General features: G+C 44.3%; 1 protein-coding gene across 8 annotated transcripts in view; it reads left to right on the top strand.

Moving 5' to 3' along the window:
- The window catches only part of LOC142311692 (microtubule-associated protein tau-like), a 134823-nt gene that overhangs the window by 30427 nt on the left and 85960 nt on the right, over positions 1-18436 (top strand). The window lies entirely within an intron of this gene.

Here is an 18436-nt window from a genome sequence, read left to right as displayed (position 1 = left end):
AAAAAATAGATGGCACACTGGACTAGAAAAAAAATCAGATCCAGCACACTGATTAAAAAAAAATAATTTTTTTTAATGCAAAAAAACCCCCCAAAAGAAGTGGACTTCTGAATGAGGCCTGTTAGGGAGTTATCCAGAATTGTTTTCCCCTACAGCACCCCCATAGCCAATTGGCTGTGTCTAGTATTGCTGCTAATTGCCATTAGGCCCCCTTCACATGTGTGCATAAAAAACACACATGTGGCACGTTCCATTTTGACCATCTGTTTATACATGTCTGTCATCCTTATACCTTCTTTATGTACATGTGTGCCATCTGTGTGTATATGTGTGCCATTTGTGTGACATTCATGTGACACATACTGAAAAAAAACACATGCTACTGATACTAAAATTAATGGTTTTTCTGTGTCAAAGATTATGAAGACATAGATTGTACATTTCTATATATTTCTATTTAACCAAATAATAAAATTAAATAAAAAAAAACCCGACATGGAGTCCCCCTCCAATTTTGATGACAAGCAAAGGTAAAGCAGATAGCTGTGGGCAGATGTTCTCAGGCTGGGAAGGTCCATAATTATTGGGCCCTTCCCAGCCTAAAAATACCAGCCTACAGCCACCCTAGAAGTGGCATAGCACGAGATTCTCAATTTCTGGCGCTTCACCTCAGCCCTTCCCGATTGCCCTAGTATTTTGGAAACAATGGACCATCCCAGCCTCATAATATCAGCCTCCAGCTGTCTGTGTTATCTTTGCTTGTTATCAAAAATGAGGGGACCCCATTTCATTATTTTTTTTTTTTTCATTTAATTATTTATTACATGAAATAGAAAGCTTATCCGTGTGCTGTATGTGTTTTTCACAGACCCATAGACTTCTATTGACCCTTTTTATCTGTGCTGCCAGTAAAAAACGGACATGTTTTTGTGTGTTTCTTACGGACACGTGTGTGGTTCACAGGAACACAAGGTCTGTGTGAAAACATGGACATGTAAAAATCACCATAAATTATAATGGGTACGTGTTGTATCTGTGGAAAAAAACGGAGACCACACGTTCTGGAATCACTGACATGTGAAGGAGGTCTTATCTCAAGATCACAACTTTTCACCATCATTTACTGTCTGTGTACTCAATTGTCTCCATCAATTGCTTAAACAAGGAATGAAGCGGAGGTGCTTATTCATGACCCTTTTTTTGGTGATTGGCGTGGACCACCAACAATCAGACACCTACTACCTATACTGTCGATAGGTTATATTGTTCTCGCACATGGAACAATTTTTCCAAACTCCCATAGAAATAAATGGAGAAAGCCACATTTGTGTGCCCACCTCATCCCTCCCTGTTATCAAGAAAGATGTGTGTCCCTGTTTTAAATATCCAATGGGGTAGCCTCTTTCAGTAAATGCGGCTGAGCTGCAATAACAGACATCATCCACTAGTAAGAGTGGCGCTGTTTCTCAACAGGAACCACTTTTTGCTGCCGGTTTTTGCTGGGCTAGCGCTTCTCTTGTCCCCTTGATGGCCGGTGTGTGTGAAGACTTTGCTGTAGTGTTTTCCTACAGGCAGGGGAATGCTGTATATACTGCAATGCTTCATCAGCAGCTTTATCGGCCCTGACAAATTACACCATAAATGCGCTATTAGCTGGAGGCTGTGAGTGTTTGCACACCTCCGGGAAGTGATCACATTCCTCCGAGGTTTGTCCTAGGATATTAAATATTAATGTAGAGATACTCAAAGAAAGGAGGATTTTACACGAAAGCTTCAAACCTGGTGTGATGAAAGAGAAATGAGAGAGATTTGGGAAAGCGGTCAGAGGACGTGTCACTTACCATGGATATGTAATTGTATTAAGTGGTGTAACTGCGGCTATTAGCCAATTGGGTGTGGTCCTCATGAAGACGCCCACAGAAGAGCATTGAGGACCACACCCACTTGGCCTAAAAACCCCCATACTAAATGTACATACACGGAAGAGGGGGCCATATCTCAAGAGCGGAGAGGAGCAGGAGCCAAAGAAAAACAACTCCCGATTCAGGAGAACAGCAGCATTTATACCAGATAAAAGAATTATGTATTTATGGTAAGTGACAGGTTCTGGTTAAATTCAAGTAATATCATTAAAAATAACAATTATCAAAAATATTAGCAAGTTGAAAATCAGGTCTGGACATATGTAGGTAGACAGTAAGCATAGATACATGGGGGCACACTAGATAGAGTAGGTATATTGGGGCACACTAAGTATATTGGAGCACACTAGGTACAGTACCTATTAGGGTACACTCGGTACAGTAAGTATATTGGAGCACACTAGGTACAGTAAGTATATTGGGGCACACTAGGTACAGTAAGTATATTGGAGCACACTAGGTACAGTACCTATTAGGGTACACTCGGTACAGTAAGTATATTGGAGCACACTAGGTACAGTAAGTATATTGGGGCACACTAGGTACAGTAAGTATATTGGGGCACACTAGGTACAGTAAGTATATTGGGGCACACTAGGTACAGTAAGTATATTGGAGCACACTAGCTACAGTAAGTATATTGGGGTACACTCGGTACAGTAAGTATATTGGAGCACACTAGGTACAGTAAGTATATTGGAGCACACTAGGTACAGTAAGTATATTGGGGCACACTAGGTACAGTAAGTATATTGGGGCACACTAGGTACAGTAAGTATATTGGAGCACACTAGGTACAGTAAGTATATTGGAGCACACTAGATACAGTACCTATTAGGGTACACTCGGTACAGTAAGTATATTGGAGCACACTAGGTACAGTAAGTATATTGGAGCACACTAGGTACAGTACCTATTAGGGTACACTAGGTACAGTAAGTATATTGGAACACACTAGATACAGTAAGTATATTGGAGCACACTAGGTACAGTAAGTATATTCGAGCACACTAGGTACAGTAAGTATATTGGAGCACACTAGGTACAGTAAGTATATTGGGGTACACTCGGTACAGTAAGTATATTGGAGCACACTAGGTACAGTAAGTATATTGGGGCACACTAGGTACAGTAAGTATATTGGAGCACACTAGGTACAGTAAGTATATTGGGGTACACTCGGTACAGTAAGTATATTGGAGCACACTAGGTACAGTAAGTATATTGGAGCACACTAGGTACAGTAAGTATATTGGGGCACACTAGGTACAGTAAGTATATTGGGGCACACTAGGTACAGTAAGTATATTGGGGCACACTAGGTACAGTAAGTATATTGGGGCACACTAGGTACAGTAAGTATATTGGAGCACACTAGGTACAGTAAGTATATTGGGGCACACTAGGTACAGTAAGTATATTGGAGCACACTAGGTACAGTAAGTATATTGGAGCACACTAGATACAGTACCTATTAGGGTACACTCGGTACAGTAAGTATATTGGAGCACACTAGGTACAGTAAGTATATTGGAGCACACTAGGTACAGTACCTATTAGGGTACACTAGGTACAGTAAGTATATTGGAACACACTAGATACAGTAAGTATTTTGGAGCACACTAGGTACAGTGCCTATTAGGGTACACTAAGTACAGTAAGTATATTGGAGCACACTAGGTACAGTAAGTATATTCGAGCACACTAGGTACAGTAAGTATATTGGAGCACACTAGGTACAGTAAGTATATTGGGGCACACTAGGTACAGTAAGTATATTGGGGCACACTAGGTACAGTAAGTATATTGGGGCACACTAGGTATAGTAAGTATATTGGGGTACACTCGGTACAGTAAGTATATTGGAGCACACTAGGTACAGTAAGTATATTGGAGCACACTAGGTACAGTAAGTATATTGGGGCACACTAGGTACAGTAAGTATATTGGGGCACACTAGGTACAGTAAGTATATTGGGGCACACTAGGTACAGTAAGTATATTGGAGCACACTAGGTACAGTAAGTATATTGGGGCACACTAGGTACAGTAAGTATATTGGAGCACACTAGGTACAGTAAGTATATTGGAGCACACTAGATACAGTACCTATTAGGGTACACTCGGTACAGTAAGTATATTGGAGCACACTAGGTACAGTAAGTATATTGGAGCACACTAGGTACAGTACCTATTAGGGTACACTAGGTACAGTAAGTATATTGGAACACACTAGATACAGTAAGTATTTTGGAGCACACTAGGTACAGTACCTATTAGGGTACACTAAGTACAGTAAGTATATTGGAGCACACTAGGTACAGTAAGTATATTCGAGCACACTAGGTACAGTAAGTATATTGGAGCACACTAGGTACAGTACCTATTAGGGTACACTAAGTACAGGCAGTACAGTAAGTATCAGGGTACAAAAGGTACAGGCAGTACAGTAAGTATATTGAGGTGCGGTAGGTACCATAAATATATTGGTTTACAATAAATAAAGGCGGTACAGTGAGTATATTTGGGGTGCAGTAGTTACAGTAAGTATTGGGGGTACAATAGGTACAGGCGGTACAGTAAGAATATTGGGGCACAGTAGGTACAGAAAGTATATTGGTGGTACAGTAGGTACAGTAAATATATTGGGGTACAATAAGTACAGGCAGTCCAGTGAGTATATTGGGGTACAGTAAGTATTGGGGTACAAGTGGTACAAAAAGTATATTGGGGCACACAAGGTATAGTGAGTATATTGAGGTACAGTAGGTACAGTAAGTACTGGGGTACCATAGGCACAGGCGGTACAGTAAGTATATTGGGCACACTAGGTACAGTAAGTATATTGGGCACACTAGGTACAGTAAGTATATTGGTGCACACTACCGTATATACAGTAAGTATATTGTGGTACAGTAGGTACTGGCGATACAGTAAATATATTGGGGCACACTAGGTACAGTACGTATATTGGTGCACACTATGTACAGTAAGTATATTGGGGTACAGTAGGTACTGGTGATACAGTAAGTATATTGGAGCACACTAGGTACAGTAAGTATATTGGGCACACTAGGTACAGTAAGTATATTGGTGCACACTACCGTATATACAGTAAGTATATTGTGGTACAGTAGGTACTGGCGATACAGTAAATATATTGGGGCACACTAGGTACAGTACGTATATTGGTGCACACTATGTACAGTAAGTATATTGGGGTACAGTAGGTACTGGTGATACAGTAATTATATTGGGGCACACTAGGTACAGTAAGTATATTGGGGCACAGGTACAGGTGATACAATGAGTATATTGGGGTACAGGTGGTACATTAAGTATATTGTGGTACAGGCGGTACAATAAGTATATTGGGGTACAGTAGGTACAAGGTGGTACAGTTTGGGTCCATAGAATTATATGGATGTATACTATGTATCAGTTAAACACAGACCCATAATACATCCTATATATATATATATAGTTGAGTTATGCATACCGTGAAGACCCACAGACTAGAAGCTGCTGAATATAGCGCATTCTGCTGACCCGGTCAGAATTGACATGGAGTCTGTCTGACCAGACGGACAATATAAATTTAGGTTATTTGCCTCCAATGAAATGGGCCACAGTGAGTGGTTGGCAGGATCGCTCCTCTAGGAGTTCCATTTGTATTAATACAGTAACTAGAATTACAAGCGATTGATAAAACTGTATTACGCATTAGGCATCTAGTATTACATCAGAATTCCAACACACTCGAGGAAAGGGCCATTTTTATCAGGTCAGACATGATCATCGTGATTTCTACAGTATTTAGATTTAGAGATAATAGCTGCAATGAAACATGGATTAAAGCAGCAATAAAATCCTGGCTTAAAGGGACTCTGCCAGCAGGATTTCACACCCTAAACTATTAATATGTGCATGTAGCTCTTTTAAAGACAAATCCAACAATACCTTTACATGACCACTCTGCACCGTCGTTACCGAGAAATCAGCGTTTTAATTGCTAGGCAAATGAGGCTGATGAGCCACTGTAGGTCTGAAGCCTCTGTCACTCCAGGTCTATTTTCCAGCCATCGTTGCTTTCTTTAGGGTGACTGACTGCTCCTTTGCCTGGAGTCACACGGCATAGAGGCTGTCAGTCAAGCAGGAGGTGGCAGCACTGGGCGAGAAATAGAGCTGGAGTGACAGAGGCTTCAGATCAATTGAAACATTGCTTTATCTGTTATAGAGGAATGAAACACTTATTTCTGTTATAGAGGAATAGACTGGCCATGTAAAGGTATTGCTAAACTTGTTTTTGAAAGACCTACAAGCGTGTACAGTTCGATGGTTGACACCCAGCTGGCAGGACCCTTTATAGAGGCTTGTAACACCCCAAAAAGGGCCAGCATGGTGTACCATTAAAAGAATGTGTGCTCATTTACACATCCTCGCACTTGTTCCTCTCCTTATGTCGCTGGGGTCCCTGAGCTTCCTGTTATGTTAGGTTGCAGATGTGTGACTGCACGCAACAGTGAACATTGTGTCACTGCTGCTGCCAGTGATTGGCAGCAGCAATCACATGCCTATTCTAAAAAGAAAATTAAGCTTAGAAATTGGCAGGTGATCCAGGTTGCACGACAAGAGGAACAGTAGGTAAGTATACATTATTTTTTATTTTTAGACCATGCTGAGCTTTTTTTTTTTATAAAAGGAAAAGTAGGGGACAACCCTTTTAAGTCATTTAATATAAGTGTATTTTACATATCTGTATCCTGGACATTACAGCCCCTCTGTGCTACTGTACAGGACCCAGATCACCATGGAAGCCCAAGTCAATCTCCATTTATTTCAGCAGATCTGTGACGGGTCCAAGTCCTCAGTATGATGGAGGCCGGAGTCCGAGCTTCCTCAGATACTGAACAGATGCACATTTATTCCCCTAGTGTTGGCCTGGTCATTAGTGATGAGCGAGTACTAAAAAGCTCGGGTGCTCGAAGCTCGGGCCGAGCCTCCCAAGATACTCGTGTACTCGGCCCGAGCAACGAGCCCAATGTTATCCTATGGGAGACCCGAGTATTTTTGTGAAATAACCCCCCGGCAGCATGGAGAAACCCTAAAAATGTCACAAAAGTCTCAGAAGAGTGCTCAAATGACATGGCAACAGCATGGGGAAGACCCCTTGAAGCATTTATCACTGAAAAGTCACAGCTGTGAACAATTTTGTCCGCGTTTTACGCCATTTTTACGGACTCACCAGAAAACCTTCCAAAATGACCCCAAAATGATTTTTCATGGCGGAAATGTTAAGGGCACATACCCAATAGTGAGATAGAGCTGGTGTATGTTACTTTTTGAGATTAATACATGAAAGATTTTACGTGAAAACATTGTGTGGCACTCCGATGTCCCTGAGAAGAGACGTACATGAAGGCCTCTTGAGTCTAATGTGCCCATTTTGAGGAAGTGAGTCTTTGTAGTATTTTCCTTTGCCAGGGCAGTCCAAAATTGTGAGGTTCACCAATGCCCCTGCATACAGACGTGCATGATGGCCTGTAAACCTGAAGTGCCCATTGTAAGGAAGTGGGTCTATTGTAGTATAGCCCTTAGGCAGGGCAGCCAAAAATTGGGAGGCTCCACATTGTCCCTGGATAGAGACGTGCATGATGGCCTGTAAACCTGAAGTGCCCATTGGAAGGAAGTGGGTCTATTGTAGTATAGCCCTTAGGCAGGGCAGCCAAAAATTGGGAGGCTCCACGTTGTCCCTGGATAGAGACGTGCATGATGGCCTGTAAACCTGAAGTGCCCATTGTAAGGAAGTGGGTCTATTGTAGTATAGCCCTTAGGCAGGGCAGCCAAAAATTGGGAGGCTCCACGTTGTCCCTGGATAGAGACGTGCATGATGGCCTGTAAACCTGAAGTGCCCATTGTAAGGAAGTGGGTCTATTGTAGTATAGCCCTTAGGCAGGGCAGCCAAAAATTGGGAGGCTCCACGTTGTCCCTGGGTAGAGACGTGCATGAGGGCCTCAAAACATTAAGTGTCCATTGTCAGGAAGTGGGTGTATTATAGTATAGCCCTTAGGCAGGGCAGCCAAAAATTGGGAGGCTCCACATTGTCCCTGGATAGAGACGTGCATGATGGCCTGTAAACCTGAAGTGCCCATTGGAAGGAAGTGGGTCTATTGTAGTATAGCCCTTAGGCAGGGCAGCCAAAAATTGGGAGGCTCCACGTTGTCCCTGGATAGAGACGTGCATGATGGCCTGTAAACCTGAAGTGCCCATTGTAAGGAAGTGGGTCTATTGTAGTATAGCCCTTAGGCAGGGCAGCCAAAAATTGGGAGGCTCCACGTTGTCCCTGGATAGAGACGTGCATGATGGCCTGTAAACCTGAAGTGCCCATTGGAAGGAAGTGGGTCTATTGTAGTATAGCCCTTAGGCAGGGCAGCCAAAAATTGGGAGGCTCCACGTTGTCCCTGGATAGAGACGTGCATGAGGGCCTGTAAACCTGAAGTGCCCATTAGAAGGAAGTGGGTCTATTGTAGTATACCCTGAGGTTCCCTTCACTAACGGATTTGGCAAATTCACGGCGACACCAAGCCTTGCTGGGATCCGAAAGTCCTCTGCCAATGGTGCTGGCTTCTCTTTGTATACCGGTCCGGTACGGCCGGGTCACCACCCGTCCACGGTCCTTACGGCAGACTCCAATCGGCCTCCACTGCAGACGGACACCACATCCTGCCAACCTTGCTGTCCTGTCCGGGCCACACACCCGGACCAACTTCAGGCTCTTTGCTGTCACTTTTCTCCTCTCTACTACTTTCCTCCTTCCACTTCCTTAGCTTAACTCTCACTGCCTGTGTTTTCCCTCCTCCTCGGTGGGTGGAGACCAACCGCCTGGCTCCACACCCTGGTGTGGACAACAGCCCCTGGGGAAGGCAACAAGGATTTTGTGTTTTGACTATGATATGCCTGCAGGGAGTGTGGGGTGTTTAAGTGTTGTGCTCTGTGGCCCCTGGCTTGTCCAGGGCGACACAGAAGCACTGCAGCACTGCCTCGGCGAAGCGGCAACAGGCAGTGCTGAAGCTAATCTGCATAGGTGACAAACCCCACAATGCAGAAGAGGTGTGGACAGCTCTGAAACAGCAGGCAGATCACTGGCTCACAACTCTGAACCTAAAGCCAGGAAAGGTCGTGTGTGACAATGGCCGGAACCTGGTGGCGGCTTTGAGGCGAGGCCAGCTGACACATGTTCCATGCGTGGCCCATGTGCTCAACCTCGTGGTTCAGCGGTTTCTAAAGTCATACTCAGAGCTGTCTGATCTGCTGGTAAAAGTTCGCCGCCTGTCTGCACATTTTCGAAAGTCACCTACTGCTTCAGCCGGCCTTGCCGGCTTAAGACGCCGTTTGCATCTTCCGGCACACAGACTGGTGTGTGATGTCCCCACGCGTTGGAATTCAACTCTGCACAAGTTGGTCAGGATATGTGAGCAGAAGAGGGCAGTTGTTGAGTACCTGCATCACCTAAGCCGTCGGGAAATGGGTCAAACTCCACACATAACACCTGAGGAGTGGAGATGGATGTCTGACCTATGCACCATCCGCCAAAACTTTAAGGACTCCACCAAGATGGTGAGCGGCGATGACGACATTATTAGCGTCACCATACCGCTTCTCTGCCTTCTAAAATGGTCTCTGCTCAAAAAACAACCATGATGCATTGCAGGCGGAGCGCGATGAGTTTGAGCAAGAAACAGTAGTGGGTGTGGGTGATGATAACACACAGCCCAGCCTCGTCTCATCACAACGTGCAGTGGAGGACTATGACGAGGAGGAGGATGAAGACATGGAGCAACTCTCTGGCCAAATTGAGGATATGACATGCAGTCATATCCTCGGTTCAGCGTGGCTGGCCAGAGGACAGGGTAGATGATGATGAGGAGGAGGAGGAGGACAGCATGTTCAGTCATCGTGTTGGTCAGGATACTGAAGTGATGGCTGTTAAGAGTCTGGCACACATGGCTGACTTTATGGTAAGCTGCCTGTCTCGTGACCCTCGCGTTAAGAACATCTTGGCCGACAATCATTACTGGTTGGTAACACTGTTAGACCCACGCTAAAAGGAGAACTTTATGTCTCTTATTCCCGAGGCGGAGAGGTCAGGCAAAATGCAGCAGTTCCAGAAGGCCATAGTCACGGAAGTAGGCAAAGCATTCCCCTCACAAAACGCTAGCGGCATAGGTCAGGAATCACTGGACAACCAAGGCGTACAGCCGAGAGGGGCACAAGTCCAATCCGCCAGAGGTAGGGGAACAGTCTTTAAGATGTGGGACAGTTTTCTCAGCCCCTCACATACCACAGCCCCTGAGGTGAGGGGTAGTGCCACAAGAAATCCTAAGTTTGCCCAGATGCTCAAGGAGTACCTTGCAGATCAAACAACTGTACTCCGACATTCCTCTGTGCCTTACAATTAATGTGTATCCAAGCTGGACACGTGGCATGAATTGGCTCTCTACGCCTTGGAAGTCCTGGCCTGCCCTGCCGCTAGCGTTTTGTCAGAGCGTGTTTTTAGTGCCGCAGGTGGAATCATTACAGATAAACGCACCCGCCTGTCAACTGTAAATGCTGACAGGCTGACTCTGATCAAGATGAACAAGGGTTGGATTTGGCCAGACTTCACCACACACACCAACAGCAAATTACAGCGGAATTTAAAGTTTGTAACGGGAATTTGCCATGTACCTCCACTCACCCATGGTAACACACTTCTGGACTTTGGCTAATCGCTGGACTGCTCCTCCTTCTCCTCATGCGCCATCATGGTGACCGTTAAATAGTTAAGCCGTTGTTTCAGGTATACCCCCAGTGGTAAATTTTTTCGCCCATTCTTTCTGAATGGGCATTACAACGACAGGAGACCCGCTCCTTTGCAATGGGAACAATGTTTTGAGGCCCTCATGCACATCTCTATCCAGGGACAATGTGGAGCCTCCCAATTTTTGGCTGCCCTGCCTAAGGGCTATACTACAATAGACCCACTTCCTTACAATGGGCACTTCATGTTTACAGGCCATCATGCACGTCTCTATCCAGGGACAATATGGAGCCTGACGCTGCCACCGACTGCCACACACATGCTGTTTTTAAATGCAAGCACGGGCGCAATAAGAACCTAACTGGTTTTTAGGAGCGACAATTACTGAGAAGTCTGACACTATCAGACACTGCTGACTGACGTGTATTATACACTAGACTTGTGCGTTATATAATTGTTTGTGCAAAACGCGCACCTGTACGCTGCCACCGACAGACACACACGTGCTGTTTTTAAATGCAAGCACGGACGCAATAAGAACCTAACTGGTTTTTAGGAGCGACAATTACTGAGAAGTCTGACACTATCAGACACTGCTGACTGACGTGTATTATACACTAGACTTGTGCGTTATATAATAGTTTGTGCAAAACGCGCACCTGTACGCTGCCACCGACAGACACACACGTGCTGTTTTTAAATGCAAGCACGGACGCAATAAGAACCTAACTGGTTTTTAGGAGCGACAATTACTGAGAAGTCTGACACTATCAGACACTGCTGACTGACGTGTATTATACACTAGACTTGTGCGTTATATAATTGTTTGTGCAAAACGCGCACCTGTACGCTGCCACCGACAGACACACACGTGCTGTTTTTAAATGCAAGCACGGACGCAATAAGAACCTAACTGGTTTTTAGGAGCGACAATTACTGAGAAGTCTGACACTATCTGGACTGTTTTACACTGTGTACACCAGCCCCAGATATGATGAAGGCTGGTATACGGTCACCACTAGGAATGGCTATATACCCTGCCTGCCTGCCTGCCTGCCTGTATACTGCTACAATAGTCCTGACAAGGACTCTTCTGGTCACTAGCCTGTATTCCGACCTGGCTATACCCTGCCTGTATATAGCAACAATAGTCCTGAGAAGGACTCTGCTACTGTACTCCGACCTGGCTATACCCTGCCTGCCTGTATACAACTAGAATAGTCCTGAGAAGGACTTTTGGTCACACTGTTTGCAGCCCTGCTACGGAAATAACTATAAAGGGCCGCAAAGCTTTCCCTGAATCAGCGACACTCTCCCTGCACTGACTGTCTGGATAGCTGTGAGCAGAGCACAGCGCGCCGGCCGGTATAAAGGCTCGGTCACGCTGTGCAGGCCGGCCAATCACTGCAATTCCACAACTAACAGGGCTGTGGCATTGCAGTGGTCTGCCAGCCAATCCCTGCATGAGGGCTGGCTCTCAAAAGAGCGCCAACATGCAGAAATGAAGACCACGAGTACAGCACGAGTATCGCGAGATTACTCGTCCCCGCCGAGCAGCCCGAGTACAGCGATACTCGTGCGAGTACCGAGTAGTTACAAGCATGCTCGCTCATCACTACTGGTCATATATTTCATACTTCTCTGCATTGACTGAATACATGTGCTAATTTGTATAATAGCTCAGCCCGTTGTGTGATTTATGTATCCGGTTCATTCAGAGAGAACACATTATGGAAATCAGGATCCATTAGTAAACTTTCAGTAATGTCTTTTGAATGACCTAACCTCACAAGGCTTTCAATTAACCCTTACCCTGCGATATAGAACTGTGTCTGTAATAATAAATTTGGGTGACATATTCCTTCCATACACCAAACTGCCATACCATTAAAATCACCCATGTACTAATGTGTAAATTCCCCTCATACCGCTAGAACAGTTAAGAGTGATCCTTTGAGATTTTTAGGCCCTTTCACAGTGTTCTTCTCCACATTCAGTGTTCTCATCAGGGCTTACGTCCAAACCCCATGAAAAACGGGATTCGGACTTATGCACTGGTGAGGCCGTTGACTATAAATGTGCAGACAGTACTGGAAACGGACACCCAGACGCAGTCTACTACAACGTCTGCCTCCAGTAGCTGTATACGCCCGAAAATGGTGCACGACAGAACACAAAGTGATTCCTTCTGCGCCATTATAGTCAATGGCCCTGTCGGCACATACAGTATGTACAGATCCCGTTTTGCAGAGGGGTTCAGATGTAAGTCCTGACAGGACCACTATACATAGGGAAAAACACAGAGTGAACAGGCCCTAGCCCACAGGCAGGAGCGTTGCTTGGGTTAGAAAAGATCAGAGGTCCAAGCCCTCTGAGACATAACCTTTGCAGCCTATCCCTCCTAAACCCAGAAACAAAAAATGTAACAGACACCACAGATAACATAGTGATAGATCTCTGAGTACAGATAATGTAGATGAAACCTACAGTTCCATGTAACAGCACAGGTAACACAGTGATTATATGTGGCAAAAGAACCAAAGGGCAAAGATACGGGCAACATGTTGGAAAAAAGTGTGTTGCATTGAAACTCCTTTCCACATAATTGTGCATTGTGTAGGCAAAACCTATTAATGTAAGACATGTAATATCACAGTTGGACTGTGTTCTCACTAAAAGAATAGACAAACCAAATGTCAGAATGCAGGTGTGAAGTAGCCCAAAGCCAGGTTCAGAAGGTCGTATTCCACTTATGGACCACAATGCCCACACTAGTCGCCGACCTCCTGACCTGGACTCAACAGCGTAATAGGCAAATATGAGCTTGCTGAGTTGGAGTCCAGGAGATTTCAGGTTGGTCCAGGCCTGTCGAATTCAGCCAGTTAAATCTGGCTTAAGGAATAACAATAATTATAAAAAAGCTGCATGCGGTTCCTTCTATTTTAATATACAGCCAAGATAAGTGCATGGCTGGGGTCTGCAGCCTGTGGCTGTGAGCTTTATTTGTGCTGGGTATTAAAATAGGAGGAACTGCATACAGCTTTTTTTTTTTTTTATGGTTGGACCCCATGCCATTTTTTTTTATTTCTATGAAGAAATAAATCTCTCCATCTTCCCCGCACCTGTGATCCGATTCTCGCATGTGATAGAATCAGATCACAGTAAATGACACTGGGCTTATGCTCGCAGCATAGTTTAAGCAGAGTGTCATTCGCATATCGCATCCCATGCTCTCACATCTAATGCAATAGGCTAGTGTGACCATGCCTAAGATGTAAGCAGTAGATCTTGTAAAGCCCCGTATGTTATGAGGTATGGCTCTCATGTATACAACATGTTTTTTTTCCCCGATAAATCTCAATTGATCAGTCTGAGATCTGGGATATTTAATGGCAGGGCATGATCTTGAATCTTTGTCATGCTCATCAAACCATTCCAGAACATTTTTTGCAGCTGTTTGGGGGTGACCAGTCCTGATAAAGGAGGGCACTGACATCAAACAGCGCGTTTGAGGGATTTCCGAAGTTGATCTTTGCTAGATCATACAATGTGTGTAACAAGCAATTAAGGCTGTGTCCATATTGCACTTTACCTTCCCTTCAGTGCCTCGGTCGGGTTTTAAGTCTGAAGCCTTGTAAAACAGGATTCGGATGTATATGTTGATGGGGCCATTCAGTATAATGATGCAGATAGAGACACTATGCCTTCTGTCGTACAGTCTTTTCATCCAGCATCTACCTATGTAGGCTCCAAGACAGTCAACCACATCTTGTGGCTCGGCTTAGGTCTATGCACGGACCACAATACTTGGCCCAACCGTGGCCATCCCGACAGGATCCAACAGCTTTGGAGGCATATATGAGACTGATGTTTTGGGTGAGGAGATCTATGGTCAGGCTATGGAGCTTAGGCCAGATAATACAGACAGGTGAATTCAGCCTTAGGTACTTGGTCTGACCCGGACTTGAGCTAACGGTCTCATAGGAGTATTTGGGACAGTTCTCTCAGGATGAGACCCACCGGTAAGGTTGGGTGTTGCGATCTGAGCACAGTCTGTTTTTCACAGATTTGTTAATTCGGACTAAAGTGAACAATTTGTTTAAGAGTTTGAGTTTGCCTTTTAGTTTACTAATGTCTTCATGGATGGATAATTATGAGCAAAGGCTAATTAATAATGTATGAAGCAGGCTGTTAGAATTGTAAGTAGAGTGCACCTCTGGAGCATATATACATATGATGAAGAGATCATGTATATGTAGCTTTATGGCACCCATTGACTAGGAGGTGCTTGTGCCTCTCACCTAATTATTGTTGTAAATTGGACAGATGGGATTGCACAGATTTTTATTTGGCTCACAAAATGAAGGCACATAGCACAGAACTACTGATGATGATAGTGAATGATGACTTCATATGCTATCACTGTATTAATATTGATAATACCGCCACATCATTTTCATCCTCAGGGCGGCTGCTTTTTGCCAATTTAGCAGCCGTTACAGGGGCCGCATAAAAATGTTCTTTTGCGGTAAATATGCATTTGTGAGGATACACAACCGGAGCCTGTAATAAATGCCAGGCCGGCTTCAGCAGATGTGGAGACAGATTGACTTCCTAGGACGGCCAAGGTGAATGAGATTATGTCATCCCCAGCCTGAGAAGGAAATCAGGCATCATATACAGAGAACCAGTGCTGGAGGATGAATCTATAAATAACACAATCTAATATCTCATTTTATTCTTTACGGGATTTTTTTGTCAAGAAAACAAAGAGAACCTTTTCTCACATCAGCCTTAAATGACCTGCAGCCACCACAAGGGGGCAGTGTACTCCATAGTAAAACTGTATGCACTGCACTACTAAGCTCCCTCTAGTGGTGGTCGCAGGAGGCCAGAATTTTAGACTATTGATGGATATCACTGGTAAATTTAAAGTAGTAGGTGTGGGGACAGGTGGAGTTTGATGCTCTACAAGTTTGATGCCAAGAACAAGGTGTTCTAAATCTCTCTACTGATTCTACTGTCTTGTCAATTAAGTAATTCATGTTATTATTTAAGTTGTGCTGCTGTGATACCATAATTTCCCATGGGATCAATAAAGTGTATCGTATCTTATCGTAAATCCCATGTGTGAATATAGCAGTTGTGGACATGACCGCCGCTTCTGTTTACAAGAGTAGTGGTCGCACGTGCTCATTACATGTACTTTGGGTCAGTACTTTGTCTCGATAAGACGCCAAGGGATTATACGCTTATTGCCTGTCTTTTCGATAGGTGATGTAGGTTATGTATGGCACAACACTTTTAACCCCGTACAGTTAGAAGCCCTACATGTACGGTGGATGTGTGCAGTGCTTGTATGGAGTAGCCTGAAGAGCTTAGCCCACCCAAGTTCCATATTTTTTTTCATTATATATATATATATATATACATATATATATATATATATATATATATATATATATATACATATTTTATTTATATTTATTATATACTGTATATATAAAAAAAAAACCATCATAATCATACTGATCTGGTGAACCGATGAAAGCATAAAATATATTAAAACTGAGCACATTGAAAGTGATGAAAACAAAATCCAAAAAAGAATAGAATTGAGGGTTTTTTCACCCCCATGGGATTTTTTTGTCTTGTTTCTGAGTAAATTATATAGTAAAATGAGTGGTGCCATTCAAAACTACAATTCGTCACCGCAAACCCACTTCCCCCTTATACCGCTATGTGAACGGAAAAATAAAAAGGTATGGATACTGTAAGGCTATGTGTCCACGGTAGAATGTACCTGCGGATTTTTCTGCCTGAAAATCCGCGACTTTCGCGGCAAATCCGCACCCGCGGATTTGCCACGGATTTGCCGCGGATTTACCGCGGATTTGCCGCGGATTTTTTTTTTTTTCCCCATTCAAAACCAAAAATCCGCACCAAATCTGCACCAAACAATTGACATGCTGCAGATTTTTCCGGATCAAAATCCGCGGCAAATCCGCAGCGGAAAAATCCGCAGCATGGACACAGCATTTCCAAAATGCCATTGAAATGGCTTGGAAGTGCCGCTGCTGCAGATTTTCGGGAAATCCGCAGCAAATCCGCGGCAAAATCCGCGCAAAATCCGCAGCGTGGGCACATAGCCTTAGGGTACTTTCACACTTGTGTTGTTTGGCAACCGTTGCAATCTGCCGCTTTGGGAAACAGCGCAATCCACGGATGTACACTGTTTCCCATAGACTTGTATTGACGTGCATTGCAATGGATGGCCTTGCGTTTTCTCCGCCAGCCGACGCTGCGTTGCGTCCGCCGGGCGAAAAGAACGCAGCATGTAGCGTTTTTCTGTGCTTCATAGAGTCTAAAGAAACGCAATGTGCTGGATTCCGTCGGATTCCTGTGACGGATCCGTCTTTACACATGCATGCTCATGCATGCGCATGCTCAGTTGAGTAAATTGCTGAAAAAAAAGCTACTACGGATTGTGTTGTTTTGCAGGATCCGTCGCATCAGTTGTGCCACTATATGCAATGCATCCGTTACATCTGTCACACAACGCAATGCGACGGATGCCGCACAACACAAGTGTGAAACTAGTCTTAGAAGGGCAGGAAAGGGAACTAAAGCGTAAAATGAAAACATTTAAAATTGCCTGATCCTAAGCGGGTTAAGGTGGTCCTATATTGTTGATCAATGTGATGATTTTAGTGGGACGGTCAACCATGTCACACAGCAGATGTCAGATTGGGCAGTTATACAGCAAATCTTTATCCTAAGTAATGAGCATCTGAGCTATGGATCATTGTATAAGACCCAACATACGGACTACAAGTCCCAGAGATCATAAACGTGCTCTGAAGCGGATGAAGATGTGATCTCAGGGAGAAGCAAAACCTTTTAAATCTCATTCCATCTTGTTATGTCTTTGTACCTTTCCTTCATATAAACAGCCCCTCAGTCCTCATTCAGATGTGAAAGTTCTTTCTGGTATGCAAAGTTTTCATCAGGGTCTTTCATCCGAATTTCATCAGTTTTGCTCCTGGGCCAGTTTTTCACATCAGTGTTTCTCAAATGAAAAAATAAATAAATTGCAGAGCTTCTCCTATCCATTAGGTCCCCTTCACACGTCCGGGATTCTGGTACATATGACGTCCATTTTCATATGTACTGGAGACGTGGACATACGCAGACATATTAAAATCAATATGTCTGCGCACACAACAGTGTTTTCTCACAGACATGTGTCCGTGTGTTCCGCACAGAGACAAGTCCGTTTTTCTCTGGCAGCACTGATGTCACATGGACTACACACTGATGTGATTCGTGTCACTTCACTGTGACACATCCCGGAGAAAACACCTGCTTCAAGGCCTGCTCATTATGCTCATTGCATATTCACTGCACCACGGACCTAGAAGCAGCAGCGCCGGAGGCAGAAGCGTCGGGGACAGGTGAGTATAGAAGATCCTGCACACTGACAGCACACGCTGAACACACACACGAAACATGCACACACATACGCACCCACACCATAGACCGTGAAAAACGTGCGTTTTTATAACGGACATGTGAAGGCCTTACAGTGTTGGACCCACAACACACATCCGTTTTTTTTGTACGTGTGCGGTACGTATTTGCACGTACACACGGAGACCCATGTTATTCCATGGTAGATGGCACACACGTAAAATCACACGGAACGTGTGTCCGT

This window comes from Anomaloglossus baeobatrachus, chromosome 5 (assembly GCF_048569485.1).
Source record: "Anomaloglossus baeobatrachus isolate aAnoBae1 chromosome 5, aAnoBae1.hap1, whole genome shotgun sequence".
Lineage (NCBI taxonomy): Eukaryota > Metazoa > Chordata > Amphibia > Anura > Aromobatidae > Anomaloglossus > Anomaloglossus baeobatrachus.
The sequence above is the reverse complement of the archived record's forward strand: the minus strand, read 5'-3'. Positions and strand labels throughout refer to the sequence as shown.